Source organism: Cnephaeus nilssonii (assembly GCF_951640355.1).
Source record: "Cnephaeus nilssonii genome assembly, chromosome: 23".
NCBI lineage: Eukaryota > Metazoa > Chordata > Mammalia > Chiroptera > Vespertilionidae > Cnephaeus > Cnephaeus nilssonii.
Genome location: NC_137094.1, coordinates 8,524,989 through 8,550,994, shown reverse-complemented (window position 1 = coordinate 8,550,994; position 26,006 = coordinate 8,524,989). Strand labels below are relative to the sequence as shown.

The following is a 26,006-nucleotide window of genomic DNA, read 5'->3' as shown; positions in this document are numbered from 1 at the left end:
AGATCTGAGACTTTTTTTGTATTTATTTCTCATTGTTGTTGTGGTTAATCCTACCCAGAGGATATTTTTCCATTGGTTTTTAGAAATGTTAAAAGGGACTGGGAGAGACAGTGAGAGGGAAACATTGAAGTGAGAGACACATCCATTAGTTGCCTCCCACATGCTCCCAGACCAGGGCCAGGGATGGAGCCTGCAATGGAGGTATATGCCATTGATCTGAATCGAACCCAGGATACTTCAGTCTGCGGGCCTATGCTCTATCCACTCAGCAAAACAGCTAGGGCCTGAGACTGTCTTTCCAACCTCCGTATTGCTACCTTATAGTTTCCAGGAATTCCACTCAGTGCATACTTTATGAATAAACATAGCTCTACCTCTGCCATTACCTCTGGTGGGTATCTCCTTCTATGCTCTTTAGAGTTCAATCCTTTAATTCTATTATTGTAAAGAATTCAGCATATTATGTGAGAGTCCTTTGTTTAATTATTAATCATTCCACTTGTCTCCATGGGTGTCTACTGTATTGTTTTCCTATTTTGTGTCTACTATTCTGTAGATTAGAATAGTATTCTAGTTCTAGGCAACTGCTACTATAAAAACGATATTATTTCATAAAAATAATACTTTATTCGATATATAGCTAGAGTCCAATCCCTTTAATCTAGGTTTTCCTTATAGACTCTCTAAACCTACTAAAAACGAATGAATCAAAGAATTTAGAAGTTCGATTTTATAATTATATATGAGAGTGTCTGGGACCAGTCTTTTTCTTCCCCTTATCGAAAAACACAAGGTCAACACTAAGGTACGTTTTTAAATTCCCGGCAAAATTAAAAAGGCAAAATAAATCACACACAAAAAGGATATGTCATGACAGTCTATGCAAACACAGACAATTAAATATACTAGTAGATTTAGGCATCATGAATGAATTATGTTTTCTTCTGATCAATAGCTACCATCTAAGAACTTTCAGATCACCTTCCCATATTGGATAGCCAGATGGGATCAATAGCACATTCATTGGAATATGAGCTGCTTTAAAATATGGTAACAGCTCAGCGACTCACCGAGAGACCTCTGAGAGTACCAAGCAGAAAACACAGAACTTGGACAAGGTGATGGAGGATAAACTTCTCCAGGGAAAGTGCTACGTGAACTTGGTGTTCAGATATGACAATTGCTGATTCTTCAAGAAGAGAATGAAATAAAGTGCGTAATTGTTTACAAAAGTGAAAATAAATCACCTACTTTACCTTTCTTTTCACATCTGGGGAGCTGAATGGAATGTACCCTGTAGTTCACTTTTCTTCTACCCTGGAAAAGATAAAGATGTTTTCTTGATGACTTCAATAATAGTTGATACAAGAGTTCAATCTGCAATGTTACAAGAGTTTAGGGGAGGCTGGGGGAAGGTCAATGGGGAAAAAAAAGGAGACATATGTGCTACTATTTGTAATACTTCAAACAATAAAATAAATTAAAAAAAAGAGTTTAGGGTTCTGACAGTCCTTGTGTGTGTGTGTTTGTGTGTGTGTGTGTGCACGTGTGTGTGTGTGTGTGTGTGTGCGCGTGTATCTATATTAACTTTCTTACTTTCCTAAATGGTAAAAGAGAAGCATGAAAAATTCATAAACTTGAGCTTGTCCATTTCAAAACATTATCAATGGGATCAAAGAAGATCTTGTATGTGAAATTTCTTTGAAACAAGTAAAATGTTGTTTAAGTTATGAAACATTGAAAAAAAAAAGCATTATCTGGCCATTGTAGTAATGGTAGTTCTTGAATTGCATTATGTGGCTGTATATTACAGGGATTAAACTATGTATCTTTAAGAAAACTAAATGTTCAGAAAAATTATTGCTCTACCATTGTCTTGGTTTTATCTTGCAAAATAAGATCTAATTTTTAGTAGTTTTGTAAAAAAAAAATTATCCATTTCATGAAAGCATTCTTCACTGAAATCAAGAACAGCTACGGTTTTCTTAGCTAGAATTATTGCTAGATATGCTGTGTATTTGAATAAGAATTTAGGTAAGTTCTATGTGACTTATAACTTATAGACCATCAAAAGTAGCAGGAATTCTCTGTAATTTATCTAATACATCTTGGAATGGTTGTAAAATTACTGCATGTTTTACAATAAATGCTTTTATTAACAGCATTAATAATATAATAATAAATAATTTATATTTTATAGTGATATTTTCAAAGCACTTCAAGCATTTATTCAGAAAGTGCCAAAGCTTCTGTCTCATCTATACTAATAATAGAGGAATATGCAAATTGTCTGGGATGCCATCACAGTAACAGTAACGACCAAACAGCTGCATGGCTGTGACAAGGCCAGCATGGGGGGTAGTGAGGGACGACCAAACTACTGAACAGCAGGCTGTGTGTGGCAACCAGGCCAGCAGGGGATGCAGTAAGGGGCGACCAGGCTAGCAGGGGTCGGGAGGCAGTAAGAGGCGACCAGGCTGGCAGGCAGAGGCAGTTAGGGTCAATCAGGCAGGCAGGCAGGTGAGCAGTTAGAAGCCAGTGGTTCCAGAATATGAGAGGGATGTCCAACTGCCAGTTTAGGCCCAATCCCCAGGATCAGGCTTAAACCAGCAGTCGGACATCCCCCGAGGGGTCCTGCATTAGAGAGGGTGCAGACTGGGCTGAGGGGACCCTCCCCTCCCCCATGCATGAATTTCATGCACTGGGCCTCTAGTTATTACACAAATGCATTTAAATGAAGGAAGAAGACTTTCTCAAATTTTTCCATCAAAACACTATAGTTATTTTATCTTGAAACCAATTTCTACCATTATATATATGGCATATATATATATATATATATATATATATATATATATATATATATATATGGCATTTTTTAATGCCCATGATTTTGCCAACTATTAATTTTCAGGTTTTAATTGAAGGCACAGTTAAAACATTAAAATAATTAAAATTTTCTTTTTACTTCATTGGCATTTCCTGGATAGTAAGAGTTTTATGTTTTAAAATTTGGGAGGAATTATTTATTATTGAGCTGCCAGTCCACAGGTGGGTAACTCACAGGAATTATAACAGACTAGACTACTTGATTTATTTAATTCTTAAACACTTAATCAGACTTTCATAACCAGAATAAACCTCTAAGGAAAATTAAACTACATTAATTCTTTCAAAGCCAATTTAGTGATCACTCTTACAAAAGAATTATCTCAGGAACATACGGAAAATTCAGGTAAGTATAATTCAGGTTTTCTATTAAGTTGATCTACAGATCAATATTGTTCAAAATAAAAAATCAACAACATAATTTATATACTGAATGCATAAAATGAAATTCTATATACTATCAATAAAAAGCCCATTTATTTGAATGAAGAATTATATCAGCTTTCACAATATTCTGCCAGACTAAAATTCCATTTGTTCCTATCATCCCACTTATTAGCAAACTCTTAAGGAAACTAAATTGCAACTTTAAAGGTTATAAAATTTCAATGACAAAACTGCACAATGAAGAATGTGCTTGAATAGTGGAGTTTATCGGACTTAACTATATCAAACAACTGAGATCCATGATGAACTGAACCAATGTATTTGTATTAGAACACAGATTATTAGTTTTTTCACATTTTATTGCAATTACTAATAAATATATGCAAACAGAATTTTTAAAATGTAAAAGCAACTACTTTATAAGAAAATCAATGCTTGAACAATTGTCTTCAAATCTGTGCCCATGAAGAACAAAATTGTAAATAGGATCTGTTTACCAGATTTACTTACCATTTGCACAAAAGGTAATGTGGAAAAATGCATAGTTTGTCAATGCTAAAACATTTTTATATAATTTAGTAACAAATTTAATTTAAAATTCTCCATGTCACCTATGAAATGGTCTAAGAGTTGATAGTATCTTTTTAGTTCTTTTTTTCCCTCTTCTTTTTTTTTAAGCATATACAACTTACATATTTGTATCTCTGACTGTGTTCTTCCCTCATTGGAATTCTAAACGCTGAATGTCCAACTCTTAAATAAAATTCCTGATAAAAACTACATATTTAGAAGTAACTTAGCTACCTTTTTTTTTCATTCCATGTAATTCTCCTCCTAAACAGATAAATTTGGTTTTAGCTTAAATTAGAAGCTATAATTGAAGACACACTTATTATTATAAAGTCTTGAATTGTCTGAGAAAGTAATAATTGTTTTGATTAAAGTATATCCATGTAGATGAATAAATGAATAATCTCATAGTTAATCAACCCACACAAAACACTATTATAATAACACTTTAAAGTCTCACATGCCACAAATGATTTCTGAAAAAAGGAAAAAAAAACACACACAAGAGGATTGAAAGAGTTTGAAATTCAGTGATGAAGTGAGTTTGAGAGAAACTGGTTATGGATACGATATAGTTGTGATTATTGGATGGAGGAGACTGGGTCTTTCCAGGTTATCCTAATTGAGAGAAAAAGCAGTAGCCCTTTGTTTTATTTTTATTTTTTAAAAATTGATTTCAGAGAGGAAGGGAGATAGAAACGTCAATGATGAGAGAGAATCATGGATCAGCTGCCTCCTGCAACCCCCTACTGGGGATCAAGCCAGAAACCCAGGCATGTGCCCTGACCAGGAATCAAACCATGACCTCCTGGTTCACAGGTCAATGCTCAACCACTGAGCAACACTGGCTGGGCTGTTTTTATACATTTTCAACAGAAGCACACAGATGTTATTGCTTTTCATTTGATGTTCCTTGTCATTTCTGATCTCTAAATTAGGTCTTTCAACACTGACTCCCGAAAGTTACTAATACTAGCATTTTGCTTTTGATTTGCCTTTCTTCAGTTAAGTGTCGAACCATAAAATATATGCTATAAATTTAATCCTCTAGTACTGCCCTTCCTGCCCTGATAAGCAAGCACTTGATCCTCTTATGATGGGAACTTTTCCAGTCTGCTCTCTTAGCAACTTTAAATAGCCCTTATAGTGTTGCTAACTACCATCATCAGGTTGTACATTCCATCCCCAACACCTGTTCATTGTATATCTCTAAGTTGTACCTTTTAACCACTTTCCTCAAACCCCCACCCCAGCGTCTGTTCTGGTAACCACCAATCTGGTCTCTCTTCTTTTTTAGATTCCACATATAAGTGAGATCATACAGTGTTGGTCTTTGTCTGATTTATTTCACTTAGCATAATGCCCTCAAGATACATCTGTATTGCTGAAACCGGTTTGGCTCAGTGGATAGAGCGTCGGTCTGCGGACTGAAGGGTCCCAGGTTCGATTCTGGTCAAGGGCATGTACATTGGTTGCGGGCACATCCCCGGTGGGGGGTGTGCAAGAGGCAGCTGGTCGATGTTTCTCTCTCATCGATGTTTCTGGCTCTCTGTCCCTCTCCTTTCCTCTCTGTAAAAAGTCAATAAAATATATATTAAAAAAAAGATACATCTGTATTGTCACAAAACAGATTTCTTATTATTAGTAGCTATTATATATGTGTTTTGAGAGAAGTCCCCACGCCCCCAAAAAATGCAGAAACAATTGGAACCACACCATATAAAGAAATGAGTGCTGTGACTTTTAAATAGAAATAGAAATTATTTATAGACATATATAAGGTGGGGCAAAAGTAGGTTTACAGTTGTGAGTATGCAAAACACCGAGTTTACTCTTGTATTACTATTTATTAGTTATTGTATTATTTTCCTCTTGTATAAGAGAATCTTTTAAGTTTCATATAATCACATATCACTTGGAGCTTGTGTGTGTGTGTGTGTGTGTGTGTGTGTGTGTACAGGACAGGGCAAAAGTAGGTTTACGTTGTTTGTATGGAAAATAATACAATAATTAATACATGTAATTTTATTATGTTGAATTCTTTACTTTTTCTGCCTGTCTTAATTATTGCATTTCCTTTACTACTGTTTAAAAAATCAAAACTTATTTGTACCACATTTTACGTTTTACATTTTAGAGAAAAATAGTCAATAAGGATAAGATAAAAGTATTTCAATGACAATTCTTACACTAACATCCCAAAGTTTTCAGCTTTCCATATTTCACAAATATTTACTACTGAAACTCATTGTATGCTTATCTGTTAGTCTCCTAGAGATACTGTTTTCTTTGAAAGAGGAAAATATCCCCAGGTTATGCACAGTTCCATAATTATACTAATAAAGCCGAGTTTCCTAATGCATTCAATCATCAAATCAGTTCCTGACTACTAGAGAAATGAGAAAATGGTTTTCATAGCTACAGGGCAATTCAGACAAAAAAATGAAAAGAAAAAAAAAAAACACATATAAGATCTGGCCGAAATTGAAATGGAATCTCCAACTTCCTAATTGGATATATTTCCCACTGCTCTCCAGAAGGTCCCTGTTCCCATGCAAACAAGAAAAAGTTGGGGATTCTGTCCACTAGAAAAAACACACACATGACTGTGTTTTTTCCCCAGTCGTTCAACAAATGTTAATTGGTGTTTATATTCAGCATGGTCCCTTTCCATGCTACTCTTTTAAATTACGCAAGTCAAGGCACATTCAGGTCATACTGCCACAGCGAGAAGCACATATGAGGAACAGACAGCGAGAGAGATAGGAGCCAAGGGTCCTACGAGGCAGCCAGCACCTCATAGAAGGAAAGCACCTCCCAGGTGCAGATGGGAAAGTGAGGAACTGCGATTACAGAACAAGGCCCCTTCTGCCAACATCCTCTTCCTCACCCTGGCGCTGATATTTTGATCCTCAATACGGTCCTTTCATATTTTTAAAAACATATATTTTTATTGATCTCAGAGAGGAAGGGAGAGAGAGATAGAAACATCAATGATGAGGGAGACTCATGGATCGGCTGCCTCCTGCACACCCCACACTGGGGTTCGAGCTCGTAACCAGGGCATGTGCCCTGACCAGGGAATCGAATTGTGATGCTCAACCACCGAGCCACCCCTGTGGACTGGACCTTTAATTTTAATATTCAAATTACTTAGGGGGAGGGAGCTCTTTCCTATGGCACCTTCACACTCCAGCAACTGCCCACGGAAGTGAGTGAGAGTTCCATTTGCTCTAGATCCTTGCCAACTCTTCTTTATGTCAAGCTTTTTCATGTTCGTCCATTTATGGGTGAAGAAAGGGCATCTAATCGTGGATTTAACCCTTTGCACTCGCTTGCTTTTTTCTTGATTCCTTTATTCTACTCGGGATTTAATTTTTTAAATACCCCAGATTTTACAAAGCGCGGCAGTAGAATAAAAAACTGGAGTTTCTTTTCATACAAACTTATTTATTTGGATTTTTTTATATTTCAAATTATTGATACATTCAAAGAGTAATTTTAATCTCAATACTAACCGTGTCGAGTCACACTCGACATCCGAGTGCAAAAGGTTAATTAGCAATTCCCAAGTTACTTATGAGTTTGAAATCTCCTGTATGTTTTTATTACACATAAACTAGAGGCCCAGTGCACAAAATTCGTGCACTGGGGGGCGGGGGGGCGGGGCTCTCAGCCCAGCCTGTGCCCTCTTGCAGTCCAGGACCCTTGGGAGATGTTGGCCTGCTGGCTAAGGCCCGCTCCTGGGGAGCAGGCCTAAGCCAGCAGTTGCACATCCCTCTCGCAGTCTGGCACCCCTCGCTCCTTACCTAAGCTGGCAGTCGAGAGGCTCCCACCACCACCGCTGTGCTGGCCAGCCATGAGCCCAGCTTCTGGCTGAGCGGCACTCCCCTTGTGGGAGCGCACTGACCACCAGGAGGCAGCTCCTACATTGAGTGTGTGCCCCTGGTGGTCAGTGTGCTTCATAGCGACTGGTCTGCCATAATGCTTGCTTAGGCTTTTATTATATAGATCTTTCTCCTTTTTCTTTTTCCTACTTGTTCATATATTTTATTTATTTGTGCTAGGCCCTATGCTTTGAATACTAATCCATACAGGAATCAGTGATTTCCTGAGGAACCCAAGTTCCTTGCAGAGGCTATAATGTTAGAAATAAAAATCTAAGTGTTAGGGATATACATCAGTATAATTGGGTGGCTATGCTTCCAAGAGACTATAGTAAATAGAGCTAGAGAGATATAAAAAGTAATGATATTTTCTTGTTTTTCCTCAATATTAGATTTTAATGCCTATTTAACTTCCCATCCATGATGGAACTTAAAAAACAGTCATAATAGTCTATAAATCTAACAAGTAGAAATTAATAACTCTACTTGATTAATAACAAGATATAACAGTGTATATGACTCTTAGTTATGAAAATTATCGATTTTGTGTTAAGGGCCACTATGCTTGCAGAGCCCTTAAATATAACTTTACTAAGCCCTGAAATAAAGCTTTTACCACCTTTTACCTTTGCTGAGTAAACAGATATCATATCTTTCGCACCCACTTTATTACCAACTGAACATAACTAGATATATTTGTTTTTAAAAAAATGTGCTTAAATTACAAAATTTTAAAGCTTCTAAATCTACAGTTTTAAACTTTGTAAAAATCAACTATGCATATGATAAGAACCTATGAAAACTAACTACATAACCTTACTCACTTCTGGATTTAAGAAGGGTCAAGATGTTCACAAACAGGAAGTGTGGTGTTTGAACACTCAGGCTGCAACAATGAATTTCAAATGTTTTTTTTAGGCTCCACGTTTCTTAATTTGACTCAGAGCAAATTAAATTTTTTGAAATGTTTTCTAGTTATGTAGAGATATTATGGTTTTTCTATATCTTCTTGGTATTTTAAATGCTTTTTAAACACAATTTGGAGGAGTTGCAAAATTTGTATCCCATTATCTCTAGGTACTTTAATATTTATATATGTGTCTAAGTATTAGGCTGTAATGAATTCCATCATTCTCTTTATATTTTATTTTCTTTTTGTTTGTTGCTGGTGTACATAAGCATGATTGGTTTTGAATACTGTCTTTTTATCTAGAAAATTTACAAAACTTACTTATTAATCCCAATAATTTACATGTAGACTGTGTTTTTCTTAATATAGTTACATAATTTATTAATAATAAAAATGTTGGTTTTCTTTTTCTATTCATCTGCCTTTAAATATTGCTTATTGAACTGAGAGTGAGAGAACAATTGTTTCAATATACTTTGAATAAAGACATGGATAATATATTTATGTCCCATAAAACTAGAATCATAAAGATAAAAAGTTTTTAATAATTGATAAAAGAAAATACCTATGGTCAATTTTGTTAAGTAAAATTGGGAATGACTGGGCAGTTTAATGAAATTCTTACAATGGATTCCTTCTTTAGGCAGTGGAGGTCAAAATTAGATCAATTTCAACAGAGCAAAGTACTAATTTTTTAAATTACATTCAATTGTCTACATTTAAAGGAATGGTGATAGTCCAAGGAGAGTGATAAATGAAGCTGGACTGATATAAAACTTAATCACCCTTTGATAAATTACAAATTTCTTTGCTATGCCTTGGTTACAAGTGGTCTTTGTGTATAATGGCTTGAAAGCTGAATGGGACCTAATTGACTGAGGATTGCTTCAACATAACTGCTTTTCAAATGTGAGCAGGCCCCAATAATATTTTATTGTTCTCAAGTCAAATCACAATGAATGCTAAAAGCTGGTCACAATGTTTTCAAATGAAAGATTTTAATTTTAGCAATTTTAGTTTTTTCTCCATAACTTTACATTTATTTGCATACGAGCAAGCTTAAAAACTGTGAAATTTATGTCCACAGGTTTATCTATTTGTATGTGGGATATTTAGTTTTGTCAGAGAAAACAGAAGGTTATAATTCACTTTGTAATTCATACTGACTTCATAAACTATAAGAACACAGTAAAAAGCATAATGGATATTAAAATTCAAGGAAATAAGTTTGCAAACTGCAGTCCACTATCTGATTTATAGATTGAAAAGTATCACTAGTAATTTAGGATGATCATTTGGAAGTACCTGCCTAGTAACACTTTTGAGCTTTATTCTTTCTGCTTTTAATCACCTTATGGAATTTATTACAAGTTCCCTGCATATTAAAGAGTTTCATAGCAGGTAAATCTGTCAATTTATAAACAATATTTTATTTTCTGATCAACGTAAGTTTTATGAATAAATTTCCCCCCTTTTGGTGACTCTACAATATCAGTTCTTTCTTTCACATGAACTGGCCAAATTCACTGCCTACAATATCTGCAGACATGTATTCATTTCGGATGGAAGTAAAATCGTCTTCAATTGCTGTATCTAAGTGCATGCAGAGTGTGCCTTTTGCTCAGAGAGATACAATTTGTTTCTGATTATTTCCAGCATTCTGCACACCACTGCAAGGAAACGATTAAGGGCATGTGTCAGGACTTGTTTGCCAATATTTCTCTGACATCTTAAATGGGATGAGATAAGAGAGTCCGGGTCTAAACATAACAGCGTGAGTACATGTCATATCTGGCTGCTCTGGGGGTCTCTTTGAACAAGCGTCTGTTGGTCCTTCACTGGTGCTTGGCTTTGAAGTATTTTCCCTAAGTATTAAATATAAAAAAACACATTTTAAGTTGAAAAAAGGAATTAAAGGAAGATGATGTATTTTGTTTAGCAACTGAAATTTTTCCACTTTAAATAGGTATTTGTGTTTCCTTCATCTGTAAGGAGCTAGAAACAATAGCAATTATTTTTATTTCATTCTAATTTTATTTAGCATGATCTTAAGGCCTTATCACAAAAATGAGAGAAATGCTCAGTATTTGTCATGAACACTTTAACTTTTTTTTAACACAGTTTTTTTTTTAAATGATTTGTTTACATGGAAATGGGAAAAACTAAACTAAAATAATGATGCATGAGAGAGATATACTGTCTGGTTAATATAAAAAAGATTCAATACATTCTCCTTTAAAGGTCACAGTCTTAAGATAAATAAGAGAAAAATGATCATAACTTGTTTGCCGTACTATCTCTAACCATTTCCAGAGAGATGAAAATTGAACCTATTTGATAACATAATTGCATGAATTTTGAAGATGTTTTTATTGAAATCTTTTCTGCCATCAGTTTATAGTTTCAAAATTTTACCTGTTAAGACCAACAATGCAGTAAATTGCATGAATGTATTTCTTTTTTTGTTATTAAATTGATTGGGGTGACATTGGCCAACACGAACATATAGGTTTCAGGTGTAGGTTTCTCTGTTACAAGATCATGCATATTTGCATGCATACATTTCATTGTTAATATAATTGTGACTGTTAAAATTCAGTAATTATTAGTAACTATCACTACTAAGAACACGGGTATATAAATGCTCCCTTTATGATTGACATCCAAATGTCCTTTGCCCAACTAAAATACTGAGGTCAATTTATTTGCTGCAGATCAGCATGGCCAGACATGGGTATAATCCCATCCATGCATCTCATTAGCTACATGATTTTTACAAAACAAAATTATGCTTTCTATGCACACTCCCCTCTCCTGTAAGAAATGACAAAACAATGCAGCAATGGGTTTGATGTCCTTTGGGAAAGGGAGAACAATCTATGCAGGCACTGCAATGTTGGATCAAGTCCCCTATTTAATTAAAAAAAAAAAAAAAAGGAAGAATAAGCAGCTGATGAGAAAGGCAAACAGGGGAGAAATACATGCTGCATTGCTCACCTGAGGCCCCATGAGCCCCCAGCCACTCAATAGGGCTTCGTGGATAGATGCTGACCCATCTTACTCATGGTGGACCTCGTAAGATACAGGAAACTGTAGTTTTTTCTTTTCTTTTTAAATATATTTTTATTGATTTCAGAGAGGAAGGGAGAGAGAGAGAGAGAGAGAGAGAGAGAGAGAGAGAGAGAGAGAGAGAGAGAGAAACATCAATGATGAGAGTGAATCATGGATTGGCTGCCTCCTGCACACCCCACACTGGGGATCTATCCTGCAACCTGGGCACATGCCCTGACCTGGAATCGAACCAGGACCTCCTGGTTCATGGGTCAAAGCTCAACCACTGAGTCAGCAGGCCCGGCAGGAAATTGCATTTTATGTAACAGTGAAAACCTTGGGGTTTACACTCATATCAGGAGGAACTTAAATCAACCATTTGCTTTTAGTTCCTCCATTTGGAAATGAAAATATCTATAGAAATGTCACTCCTCTGTTTATTTAGCCAAAATCAGTGCCAACTAGGCCATAACATCAACACGGGAGGTGGGGGCAGAAAGGAAGTGCAGAGCGCAAGCACCTCTGAGCAATGCACTTGCAGTCAGCTTCCCTGTGTCCCGAGGGGAAAGAGTCAAGAACTCTCCTGGTTTAAAAATTATTAATTGGGTTCATGTAATAAATACTTGACAATGAAGCATCAATTAGTAACTACGTGTTGGATTTCATAAAAGTTGTTCAGGGTCTCCCAATGCCCATCCCACAATCTCAACCCCATATATAACCACTTTCAACCATTTCTCTGCTTATTCTTGCATGTATTCCATATTTGTAAGTAGTTTATTTCTTGAGTCACAAGTTTTAATGAATTCCTACATAATGAATTTTGAGGACCAATCTCTCTTATCCTCTTCTAAAATAGAGCAAAGTAAAAATACATATTAAACAGTTAAGATTATTTTCTACTAACATTTAATTATTCTGTGTCTGCATTTCCTCTGAGCTTCATTCTAGTCCACAGTGCCTAACCCCCTAGAGTTTAGATCTTTCCTTAAGATTGTAAAGGCTTCCTGAGATTTGTGTATGACTCAAGCATCTTTTCCTTTCGACTCTACAGCTGCTTGTCAAATTGCCTTTGGGTTATTGTTGGTGACTTCAGTCACCACAGCAACAAATATTGTAATTGTTCTCCAAGCTAATGACAGGGACACCTTCAGGGTAACACCACACCTGCCAAAGACGGTACCTAATGGCCCTGCAGACAATCTTGCAATTTCTCCCACATGTAATAAAAGAAATGGAAGTTGAAGAAAAATTTAAACTTTGTTATATTTCCTAAAACATAAAAATAAAGTCATAGTACACTTTATAAAGATGACACAAAATGTGTAAAAGACGGTTCTATCAACTATTCTGGTCATTAAAGATGCAGCTATAAAATATGTTCAAGTCTTTCTAATAGCTGAAAATCAGGTCTAGATTTTATAACTGGCTGTTTTAAGAGAAGCATCAAAAATTGCTCTCAGGCCCTAGCCAGTGTGGCTCAGTTGGTTGGGCATCGTCCCATGCACCAAAACATTGCTGATTTGATTCTGGGTCAGGGCACTTGCCCAGGTGGATTGTGGGCTTTGATGGTTCACTCTCACATTGATGTTTCTCCACCACCCTGCTCTCTCTCTCTCTCTCTTTCTCTCTCTCTCTCTCTTTCTCTAAAAATGAATAAAAATATTTTTAAATTGCTTTCAGAAAGAAAATATATTCCCATCCATAAGATAATAATGTAAATACAGTATTATATTATATTTAAAACTAGAGGCCCAGTGCACAAATTCATGCACCAGTGGGATCCCTTGGCCTGGCCTTAGGGATTGGGCTGAAACCAGCTCTCCAACATCCCCCGAGACGTCCCAGATTGCGAGAGGGTGCAGGCCAGGCCAAGGGACCCACCAGTGCATGATCAGGGCCAGCCTGGGAGGGCTCCAGGACATGTCCAGCCCTTCTCACTCAGTCCGGATCAGCCAGACCCCAGCAGCAAGCTAACCCAGTCGGAGTGTCTGCCTCCTGGTGGTCAGTGCACATCATTGATAAGTGGTTGAGCGGCCTTAGCATATCCTTAGTATATTACACTTTGATTGGTTGAACGGCCGATCCGACACTTAGCATATTAGGCTTTTATTATATAGTATAATATCTTGGCATGTAGTTCAGTGTACAAGTCAAGTACATATAATATATAGCTATTTAAATTATGTTTAACAATTTTTGGTGATCACATTTGCTTACCCTGAACTCTATTTTCTAATCCTCAAGAAGTATGTACCATTTTATTTCAGAAAAGTATGTTCCATCATTCATCATTCTCACTTTCTTTTCAATAACTGTACCTTATTTCTAAAGTTAAATTGTAATTTACTGTGCAACATGTTCATAATCTGTACACTCTACAAAGTTTACTCCCTACCAAAAAGATTCCTAAAATACTGATGTCAGGCAAATACATATTTTGCAAATATCCATTAAGAGGTTTTTAAATATTTTTAAGTCATAAAAAATCCTATCAAATATAGTTGCAACAATATTGTATATCCAGTGAAAAGTCTGAAAAGGGCATTGATTTTCTTTTATTTTTAATTTATTTTTCATTGGATGTATTGGGGTGACATTGGTTAATGAAATTATGCAGGTTTCAGGTGTAACTTTAAGTACATCATCTTTATAATGTACTGTTGTTTACCACCCCAAGGGCATGGATTTTTAAAACTAGTAATAATAATTCCTTTTAATAAGAACGTCTGAGATCTATACATTTTATTAGTTTTAGAACAAACTGAGGAAAGAACAATAAAACAAAACCGCATTATCATATGAGTTTACCAGATAACCTAGTATATCTTCTTTGTATATATTTCTTATTCCTAACAGATGGTTTCTTTTATAAGAAATTTCCACCTTATACTCTAGGCCTTAGAATTTTAAAACCTTGGTTTAGAATTCATCAAGGTTTTCACAATCCATTAACTTTGTGACTTTTCTGGCATTCACATAAACTGTTTCTGAGTTTAGTTTATGTAGTGTCAACTAAAATAACCCTCACTGATACGTTTAGAAGAACGCTAAGTCCCTGTAAATCATTAACTTGCTTTTAAAAAAACAAGATGAATTCCTTTCGTCTAAAGGACATTCTACTGAGTGTGTGCATCACATTCAATACACAGATTTCATTTTGGCTAAATTTTCATGCAAGGCTATTTGCCAATACCGCTTACATAAATCCATAGATAAGATGATTTTAGCAATTCCCAAAGCTACTAATGGTGTGTCAATTCTGGGCATAGGATCATAAATGTTGGGATTGGTTGTAAAATGTAATTATGTTTCATCCAACCAGGAGCTAATTATACCATCCAGTTTGAAAACAACCACTCCTTGAGGCTCCCCGGAGCCTACAGAGAGCCCAATAACTCTTAGTTTAACATCACATCAATCTAACCTCTAATGTCACCTAACAGCGCTGGCTAGGTTTTCAATATGGCAATTTTTTAAAATTGCACTTGTTTCTAAACTGTATGACAGATAAATCATATGTTGGTTTGCATAGTGTATCTCCAAATGACTGTTCCATCTTTGCCGCTGTCCTAAGACGTGATTGGCTGCTGGAACAACGCTCACAGCAACAGTCAAAGCAGAGAGAGAAAGGTTTGCATTTTTTCTCCAGACAGAACGACAACCTGTGGATTTAATAACGAGGATCGTTTCATATCAATAGTAAAATCTAGACTTGGGAGAACATTTCAGTCAACAGGTTCTTGGGGCCAATTCAAGCGTTTCACTGTGAAATCCTAATCGTGATACTAAAATAAAGGGCAAAAAAGTTATGCATCTCTTTTATAAGCACAAGTTCAGTACCCCAAATTGGCAGCAGGTGTTTACCCGCCAGCTCCCGCCTTTTTTAAAAATTCCCCCATCTGTTCATCTGGGAAAGTAAAATGTGTCAGCCAGAGCTAAGGTGCCACAGGTCACATTTTAATGCCTCAGGGCAAGTACTCCCTGTGGTGACGTCACCTCTCCTGCTGCCCAGAGCCGACCCTTATCCTCAGGACACTTCAGGAAATCATGTCCTCCTCCCCAGAATCCCTGTGCACCTCTGTGGGTCACCAAAACTAGGAAGACCGAAGCACCTCGTGGGAAATTTAAGATCAGTGCAAATGCACCTATTTAGATACAGTACCTTTGTGCAGTATCAAGAAACACTATTCTGTGTGATGCCCAAATCTGTACAGTGTTCAATCCTAAGACACAATGTCTATGAAAACGTCAGTAAAGATGATGAAGATGAAATAGAAAAGCTTTATCTTGAAACTTTTATAGACTTATCTGCAAAATATGTGTGTGTGTGTGTGTGTGTGTGTGTGTATGCCTGTATATACACACACACATATAGAGTACATATGATTGTTTCTTTCTGATGATTTTATTAAATGTATGCAAAGTTCTCTATAATGTTCCACAAGTTCTTGGATATTTATGAAACTACATTAAATACGATTTTAATATTCATTTTTATATCTGCTTTTACTATACTTAGTATGTGACTACAATGTTTCATCTTTATTATGTTCTTAATAACTATTACTGGTCAAAATTGAAACAGTTGTGCTCTGAAACATGTTATCCTTTTAATAAGAAACCACACATTTTTAGGAGCATCATTCATATCTAGAACTTTCTCACCTTCCAAAGAGAAGCGCCATGAAATTCCCTTTCCTGATAGTTAACCCTTCTCTATAAAACACTATTACAGTATGCATTGCTATGTATTTTAAAATTGATTTGGATCAAATTATCCTGAACACAATTACTCAATAAAGTAAAATTCCTCTTTGAGATCTTTAGGAAAATGAGAGAAATAGATGATGGACACAAAATGATGCAAAACAGAAAAGAATGTAAAACCACACAATACACGTATTTCTCTGTGGTTTCCAAGTTCATACATGAAGGTAGAGGCTTGCTCTCTGTTTTGTTTTCATTGTAATGTATTTAGACCACACGTTCATGGTGAGAATTACAAAACAGGTCCATAAATTACAATAATGGACCTGTTTTGTAATTATAAGTAAGTGTTCACTTTATAGTGAGTGCTTAACCCTGTGTGCCCTCCACAATGATCAAAGTTCAGATGTTCACATGTTCATTCTAGCGATATCCTGTCTCCAGCAATCCTATATAATAAAAGGCTAATATACAAATCGACCAAACAGAGGAAAGACTGGTCACTATAATGTGCACTGACCACCAGGGAGCAGACGCTCAATGCAGGAGCTGCCTCTGATGGTCAGTGCGCTCCCACAGGGGGAGCGCCACTCAGCCAGAAGCTGGGTTCACGGAGAGGGAGCAGGCATAAGCCAGCAGGTGGACATCCTCTGAGGGGTCCCGGACTGCAAGAGGATGCAGGCCAGGCTGAAGGACCCCCTCTTCCCCCCAGTGCACGAATGTCATGCATCAGGCCTCTAGTTGGTTAATAAAGCTCCTGGGTAGAAATAGCATATTCTATAAAATTTTATTTATTATTATTCAGTCTTAAAGATTATATTGAACTCCACTGCCATTTCTAAGTAACTCAAAAAAATAAATAAAAGAGAGATTGCTCTTTTTCCCTTTCCTTTTTTTTTTTAGCTGAAAGCATTTGAGAGCAGGACTAATTCCAACCATCATGCTGGAGCGCTTACCCCGTTGTCAGGTTGATTCTATATCATTTGGTTTGATTTTATAACTGTGTTTATAGATTGTTAGTGTTTGAAAGCACTCTGCTTACCAGGAATTTTGATAAGTGATTAAAAAATTGGCAAATGTTCTCTCCAAGTGCTTCTAAATAGATTCCATAAACAAAGGCAAACAAAGCGAGGGCGGCGTGCAGGATGCTTCGCCCTGATGGATTCACAGCATGTAATGAGTGCAGGGGGGGGTGCGGTTAGGGTGTTTTCTCCCCTGTGACGCTTTGGGAAAGAGATGAGCAGAGAGCAGACTTTCCACAAGAGGGCTTCGTGTTTCCAATCAGCATTATCATAGGTTTTTGGCATGATGCCCAGAAAAGTCTATTGCTTTCTAGTTTATTGAATGAAAAAAAAAATTATTGGAATATTTCATAACTCTTCTGAAGAAGGACTTCCAGAAGTATATGTATGCTTGTTTGTACATTTCAAGAAGATACAGATACTCATATTCAAATATTAATTACATACATGTTTAATTATTTATGTGTGGATTATCTATGCATATATGATTATTTTATAATTTATTTTTCTTTAAGAGATTTTTTTTCCCTGCGGAAAATTTTAGATCATATCCTCTATCTAATCTAATCAATATATCATCTCTCCATCCATCCCTCTATCCATCTTTAATATTTATCTCTATATATCATATCTATCTATGTATCTATCCATCCATTCATCCTTCCTTCCTTCCATCCTCCCATCTATCCATCCACCCCTCTATCCATCTTTAACATCTATCTCTTTCTCTATCCCTATTTTCTATGTATCCTATCTATATGTCTGACTGTGCATCTATCTATATCATCTATCTATCTATCTATCTATCTATCCATCCATCCATCCATTTGTGCATCCATCCATCTATCCATCTCTCCATCTGTGGTATGTGTGAAAGTAGATGAGAATATATTTTTACCTGTCAATACTAAAACTGGAAATTCTAGTTCACCAAATGTAGCTGGAATCATTTTGAAGCCATAGTAATCTCTCATCCTATCTAATAAAAGGGTAATATGCAAGTTAACCATCACTCCGTCATAAAGATGGTGGCGCCCATAGCCGCCGGGGCACTAGACACTGGCGGCATCACCCCAGCAACAAGCCCCAACGTCCCACACGCCCCAGCCTGCGGAGGGAGGAAGGGTGGGTGAGCAGGCCTCTGGCCAGAGGCCTGCCAGGGTGCAGGATGCTGGCACTGTTGCAGGCTGGGCTGAGGGACTCCCTCGCCCCCATGCATGAATTTCATGCACCAGGTCTCTAGTTGTTTTATCAATAACTTTCTGACTGATTCCCTTGCCTTCATATTTACTGTCCTTTACCTCTGGCTAAACATACACCTGTCACTGCCAGAATAAAAGCCAGACACCTTTGGATGACTCTTGGGGATCTACATGACCCAGGCCCTGGCTGTCACACTCATCTCCTCTTCTACCAACATTCTTTTTGTTCACTCTGTTTCAACCAATAGGAAGACCTATTGACAAGGCAGAAGGCTTTGCATCACACCTACACAGGTTAAAAATGCATCACCTTTGAACATGAGCAATCAAAATTATAGTGACAGAACACCACTAGAGTCAGAGATATGTATTAGTATTAGAAAATTCATAAACTTTGTCCTACCCGGTATTCCTACTGCAATGGATTGATTGACTATCCACTCCCTGATTCGAAATTTAAAAACATCACCCTGAGTATGTTTTGCTCACCTAGGTCTGTGATCCTCATTTGCCTTAGGGTTATGATTATTCATGATCAATTTCCCCCTTAACACAATCCTTTTCATTCTCAGAAAGAAGCTTTAGGAGCTGGGCAGTGCTCCCATTTATTATTCTCATGGCAGTGGAGGTGGTGAAATGCCTCTTCATAATCGTTAGAGGCCCAGGTGAGCCTACTGACCTCTCACGTGGGGCCGAGCCGGGCCTGATGAAATGTGTCAGCGTCCAGGTGGTGACATTTTGATCCATCAAGACAAAGTGCCAAGGTGACAGAGCCCGCTTTAAATTGGGCAAGGCTATTTTTAAGGAGTCCACGGTGAACCTCAATGTCAAGGGGCTACCGTGATGTATTCAAGTTTAAAAATGCCTTCCTGCCTTTAAGTGCCATAAATTTACCCTTTGTGAGGGGTAATTCTAAGTCTGACTTCACAGAAGTTTGGCAGTCTCGACGTCCTTCCAGCAAATATTAAGACTGAGTCCCATTTTTTAATGGTCTCGCTCAGTGCAGTCTTCCAGGCCTTTCTAGCAACACAGCGGCATTAATCAGGGGCCTCTGTTTCATATGTGTACACACATCAGGTTTGATTATATTTTCTAGATTGCTTATAGTTTCACAAGGAAAGCCAGGCACATAGAAATGTGAAGGAAGTACAGATATCAGACAATTAGACACTTTCATGAAATAACCCCAAAAGTAAGAAGACTGCTTCTGAAGTGAACAAACCAAACAGCATGTACTTAAGTGATGCCACCTGTGGGTTATATTAACAATAGATTGATGATGTTAACGAAAAAAACCATTGAAACCTGTAAAGAATTTTAGTGAGTTTATTTGAGCCAAACTGTCGACATATGCCGGGAAGCAGAACCTCAATGAATTGAGATAATGCTCCGAAGAATGGTGGGTTACATCTGTATTTATACATTGCCATCAAAGGAGGGACATAGGTGGGCTACATGAAATTCATTGGATAAAGTCAAACGGTGGGAAACCCCTGGGATTGGACAAAAAGTAAAATGATGGACACATACTTAGGTGGGTACAGGAACAATTAACAGGATAATGAAGGAATTTGAGGCATCTGTCCTGGCGCCTACCACATTTGGTTGTGCCCCAGGGGCTCCAGCAAAAGAAGGAAGTTACAAGTTACCCAGACATCTCACAGATATGTTATCTTAGAGGCAAAAAGGCAAATGGGCTCAGGAAAGATCTAAGTTGATCTTTGGCAGGGAAAATATCGGCCTAGGACATGACTGCCCACTATAACCTGTTTGTAGTTAAATATTTAATTTTCAGACCATCTTTTGTGGTTATTTTAGGTCTCTGAGTTTTCAAGACTGCCACACAGGCCTCCCCTGAGCTTGTCAGGTTAGCAGGTGGCTTCTTTTGTTCACAATGATATGCCAAAGTCCACAAGACAAGTGAGAAGAGGAAGGAAGGAAAGAGGGAGGAAAAAAGAAAGAGAAACTGTATTTACTTACAGTGTTTAATGCATCTGAAAAAAAGAAATTAATACAAATGTTTTGTTCTGTTACAGGAGAATTCAGTCTAAACCTTAACATAATTTTAATGGACAGCCTATTGTAGGCTAGTCAGTGTAACACTATTTTAAGTTGTCAACATCATCTCTAGAATAACACTTCGATTAAATTTATGTTTTCTGCACTGTGATTTCTTTTTCCCCAACAATGTTGGCCCCGTGATTGGCATATATTCAAATGTCACATTCTCAGATTGAACAGTGTCCCAGTGAGTATGCCAGCAACAGAGGGAAGCTGTTCGCTAGCTCTGGGACCCCCTTGGAAATCAGTGTCTGAATTGCTTCAGGCCTGTTGCTAGGGCGATAGGGTAAACTTGACTATAAGGTCATGACTAGAGGCAAGAATCCATTGTTTGGAAAAAAAACACAAAACTGAGCCAATGATAACTCTTTCTCCTCTTTTCCCTAGGACTGAAGCTGAAGTTGGACTTCCTGCTAAATTTCCTAAATAGGAAGAAAAGAAAAGATATGCTAAGAAATGGAAACAATTTCACAGAATTCTAGTTTCTCGTGTTTTTAATTCACCTGAAAAGAGATAAAAGCGTCTTACAATGTGTTCATCTGTGTAGCTCATTTTGTTTTTAAAACAGGAGTACTGTGACTCTTAGTTTGATTATGGAATAAAAAAAAAAAAACTGATCCAGCAGTAAATAATAAAATAAAAAATTTGGAACATAAAATAATATTTTGTATATACATTATTTTCTTTAAAAATTAGGTAAATAGTCATTAATAGCTTTTCTTTTCTTTAGTCACTAGGCCTTCAAGAGGCATTTTAAATCATCTCTCTAAATTTATTATGTCTACTATAGAAAATAAGAATAACATTTAAAAAGTCTCCTCCACACTACCTTTACAAAGAAGAGGAATCAATTTGATAGAATAATAATATAGATACTTTTAAATTAAGGTAACTTTAGACTTATACTTAAGAAATTACTTTAAACTTTTGTCTTCATTTCCTTGAACTAGCTACACATATGCTAACCATGGAAAAAGAAAGAAAAGAAAAAAACACCTCTTCCAATGGAACTTTCTTTAAAAATTGAAAACAATATATAATTATAATCAAGATCTTAAAAAGAAACTTCAAAATTAACCCTAGTTAACACCACCTCTTATTGCTACATGATAAGGCAGTATGGAATTTAAATATAGGCAGTTTTTAACTTGAAAATATGAACCCCGTGCTTATCTTTTCAACACAGGTTCTGTGAGCTATTGACTTCCATCCTGTCCACAGAGATAATGTAATTGCTGACAGGTATCAGAACAAGAACTTCACTTTGTTATTTCTTCCAGGTCCTCCGTGAGTTTATGAAATTGGTTTTAGCATTGATATTCATAAATAAAGAAAATTGGGCTTAAAGAGGTTAAAGAAATTGCCCAAGGTCAGTTGGTTTTTAAAAAGTGGCAAAGACAAACTCTTTCTAAGACCTTTGCTCTGAGCCTCTAGCAGAAACATTAAAAGTTAAAGGGGAATATATTTATCTTTACAAACTATATTTTCCAATGAGTTAAAAAAAAAAAAAGATAGCAACATGGAGTGGGCAAAGTAGGTTTATAGTTGTGAGGATGCGGTACAAGAGTTTATTCTTGCATTACTATTTATTAGTTACTAGAGGCCCGGTGCATAAAAATTCATGCACTGGAGGGGGGTCCCTCAGCCCGCCTGCCCCCTCTCACAGTCCAGGAGCCCTCAGGGGCAGGAGGCGACCTGGCAATTAGGGGAAGGCAATGCCCCATCACACCTCTGCTGCTGCCACTGCCGGCAGCGCAAGCTTCGGCCGGATCTGGTTACCTGAGCCTTGGGCGGCCCTGGGCGGCTGGGCAGCCACCATCTGAGGCTTGCCTACACCTTGGGCCCGCCCTGGGTGACTGGGGGGCTGAGGGGACTTGGTGCCGCCATCTTGTGGCTGTGGGCGCCACCATCTTTGAGGGCATGGCAGTCAATTAGCATATTCCCTCCTTATTGGCTGTGGGTGCTGCCATCTATGTGACAGCATGAGGGTCAATTAGCATATTCCCTCTTTATTAGATGGGATTGTTATTTTCCATATGAACAACTGTAAACCTACTTTTCTCCCACCCTGTCTGTTTTTCTACTTAATGATACACTGCAATAATGAAGACAGCTTACCAAAGTGATTGAGGTTATTGTCCACAGATCAATGTTACAGAATTGAACACGGGACTTACAGTAATGATTACAAATATCCTAGGAATATATATTGGAATATACTTTGTCATTACAAGTTTCTAATAACACCTTTACACTTCGGGAAAATTGTGCACGTGGAAGAAAATTTGACTAAAGAATCTAAACTCTTTCAAATACTATTTCTGATAGGTTGTCCACTGAACACTCTCCGTGTTCCTCTTACTTTTGTGACGTCTTAACTAAGGAACTTTGTGATCCCCCAAAGGGCTGCCAGCAATGCCTGTTGTGTCTGACAACTCTGCAAGGTGAGGGAAGGCTGAGGAATATTCTATACCACACAAGAGGCCTTACATTTCCTTTCTGCAAACTTGATTTCTCCTTTCATACGGCCATGACTTCTTTTGAACAAGAAAGCCAATAGGTAATTCCACTCCTATTATACACCAGAAAAGAGAGAGGTAATTAAGGCAGAAAAGTGGAATTCAACTTTTCCTACCAAGACCACCATCTGTTTCCATTTTTCTGTGTTTTAATAGAAAACATACTGAGAGAATTCAATGGGACATCCCCGTCCACTGTGAGGTCTCTGAGTAATTTCATATCAAGATGTCATCAATTTTGTGCCCAGGCCTCATACAAAATGCCATGTAATCTTCATCTAGAATTACACATTTATTTTGCTAATAATTATTTTGCTCATAGTTCAGGGCCCAGTATCTGAAATTCCATTCCTGATATGAATTGATGCATTGTAAAATCTCATTAACTTTGAGGGTTTCATCAGTTCATTCTTTGATGTCTCCCTGGGTTTTGAATTTCTGTTAATGCGTCTGATCTTTAAACATTTAAATATTTGCTTCCATTTCTGAATGTCATAAAGCGATGTCCCTGGGCCACTGCTGGGTGGCTTAGCCTTCATAATCCCACGTTCCAGTAGCCAGATTCCTATTCTCATTGAGAACAGGCTTCCGAACAACTTGGGAAACACAACCGTTTATAGCTTTCATAGTTAAACATTGGGGACTCCTCCCACCAGGGAGACTTGGCTTCCTTACTAATCATTTCAAAGACCTAGAGCAGTGGTAGGCAAACCTCGGCTCGTGAGCCACATGCAGCTCTTTGGCCCCTTGAGTGTGGCTCTTCCACAAAATACCACGGCCTGGGAGAGTCTATTTTGAAGAAGTGGTGTTAGAAGAAGTTTAAGTTTAAAAAATTTGGCTCTCAAAAGAAATTTCAATCATTGTACTGTTGATATGTGGCTCTGTTGGCTAATGAGTTTGCCGACCACTGACCTAGGGAAAGGCTGTGGTTGGTCTCAACTGAGCCAGGAAACACCCATCTCTGGACCTGTCAACACCTCCTCTCTAGACAGTCAACAATGTTTGGACGCAGGTAGCAGCCCCACGTGAACCACCTGGTGGGAAAGAAGAGGCGCCGTCCCCTGAAGAAGGGGAGAACGATTTAGCTTTCTGGACACGTTGAGAATTTTGCAAAATTCCAAATGTGGGAAGGCAAGATGGAGAAACAATACAGAGCTATACATGATGATAGTGAACTTAATAGGATTCTGCTTGAACCACTCCCCTGCAATACTTAATGCAGAAGGACGTTATTGCAACCTCAAGCTTTACGGAATCCTTATTCATCAGTAATTTGTTAACTAAGAAATCAGTGCTTGAAATACTTCTTCTGGCTGAAATATTCCTGATTTTCACCAAATTGATAGTTTATGTTCCTATTTGTTTAACGGGAGAGGGAGTGTTAAAAATTGTCTTATGGAGACTTTAAGAAAATAAAATCCCCGAATCACTTTTACTCATTTAAAGGGATTGTCATGTATATCTGGAGTCCTTTCTAATGCAGGACCATTATCTACAGAAAGCCTTGCCTTGGCCACTGTGATTAGCAACAGTTCCTCCTGTATACTCACTCCCAGGTGCAGCCGCGCGGTGCAGAATTAATGGAACCCACACGAAGACATTCCACTTACCCTGCCCGGGGCACATTCCGAGGATGGAAAAATGCACGTTTCAGCTCAGTTTCCACGTCTGGGGTTTCTGAAAGAGAAATCATTATACACCACGTTGTATGTAATGCCTAGAGGACAGCATGCTGCTGGCAGGAAAAACAGCACTAAAGCGAGTACTGCTCGATCACAGAGCACTGTTCAGAAGACCGGACTCTGGCTATCTGACTTAAAAACTTCCCACCTGTGGTTTCTACAAGGGTTATTGATTGGTTTTTACCATTTTGGCTCTGTTTTTGTTGTTGTTGTCACTATGTTGTAGTTTTGAAAAGAGCAAAAAAAATAAAACGTCAGATTAGACTAATGTCATATTTTATTCTGACTTATTAACCTCGACCAATTGCACTGACCTTTTGGTAATGGGTATATTTTAGTTTTGGAGTTGTGTGTAAAGAGAGAGAGATTTGTCAGCTTTTAAAAATCACCAATGTGCTTGATGCATTAACTTAAAATGTGTTATTTTTTTTCATGTATTTCATTGTAACACGCAATGTCTAATTTTTAATTTGCATACTTACACCCAATGATCATTGCATACTTACACCCAATATTCAATATCTATCACCCAATGATAGTTATTGAATACTTAAATGTAGGTACTGTGCCCATGGTGTACACTGAGCTGAACTGTACAGGAGAAGTCTTAAAGCGTGTGTACCGTGACTCATGGCTTGTGATTCAAAGGTGGCTCCATACAATGAATATGAGATCTGCGGCCTGCCATGACTCATAGGAGAAAACTCCATCACTCTGAAGAAAATGAATTTTAGCTTCATTTATCTTAAAACACTGACATTCTGTGTTTATTGACACATTGCTTTAAGGTGACAGGATTTATTGACAACATTTTGTCTTTGATTAAAAAAACAACACTAAACTAACTGTACTTAAATAAGGTCGATAAGTGAATATGGTTTTTAACATAGAAAACATTCGTTTTCAAGATTGATGGACTAATAAATGCATTTCCACAGTAAAAGACTTGGAGAACTAAATATTCCATTCATTATCACTTTCCATATTATCTGACTTAATAGCTATAATAGATTATCTAACTGACTGCTATATAAAGGCTTTGAGCTAAGTTATTGTCATATATTAATTCACTTAGTGCAGAAATCTTTGAGGAAGACACTACTATTGATCCAATGT

The 26,006-nt window shown here is 37.3% G+C and overlaps 1 protein-coding gene across 1 annotated transcript in view; it reads right to left on the bottom strand.

Annotated features, from left to right (window-relative positions):
* BRINP3 (BMP/retinoic acid inducible neural specific 3) overlaps positions 1-24,873 on the bottom strand; it is a gene marked incomplete at both ends in the record, with an annotated part of 223,916 nt that extends 199,043 nt beyond the window's left edge. The window contains 2 exons of the mRNA XM_079763782.1: positions 1,257-1,317; positions 24,819-24,873. The remainder of the gene's footprint in view (positions 1-1,256; positions 1,318-24,818) is intronic.
* Positions 24,874-26,006: the final 1,133 nt, after the last annotated feature.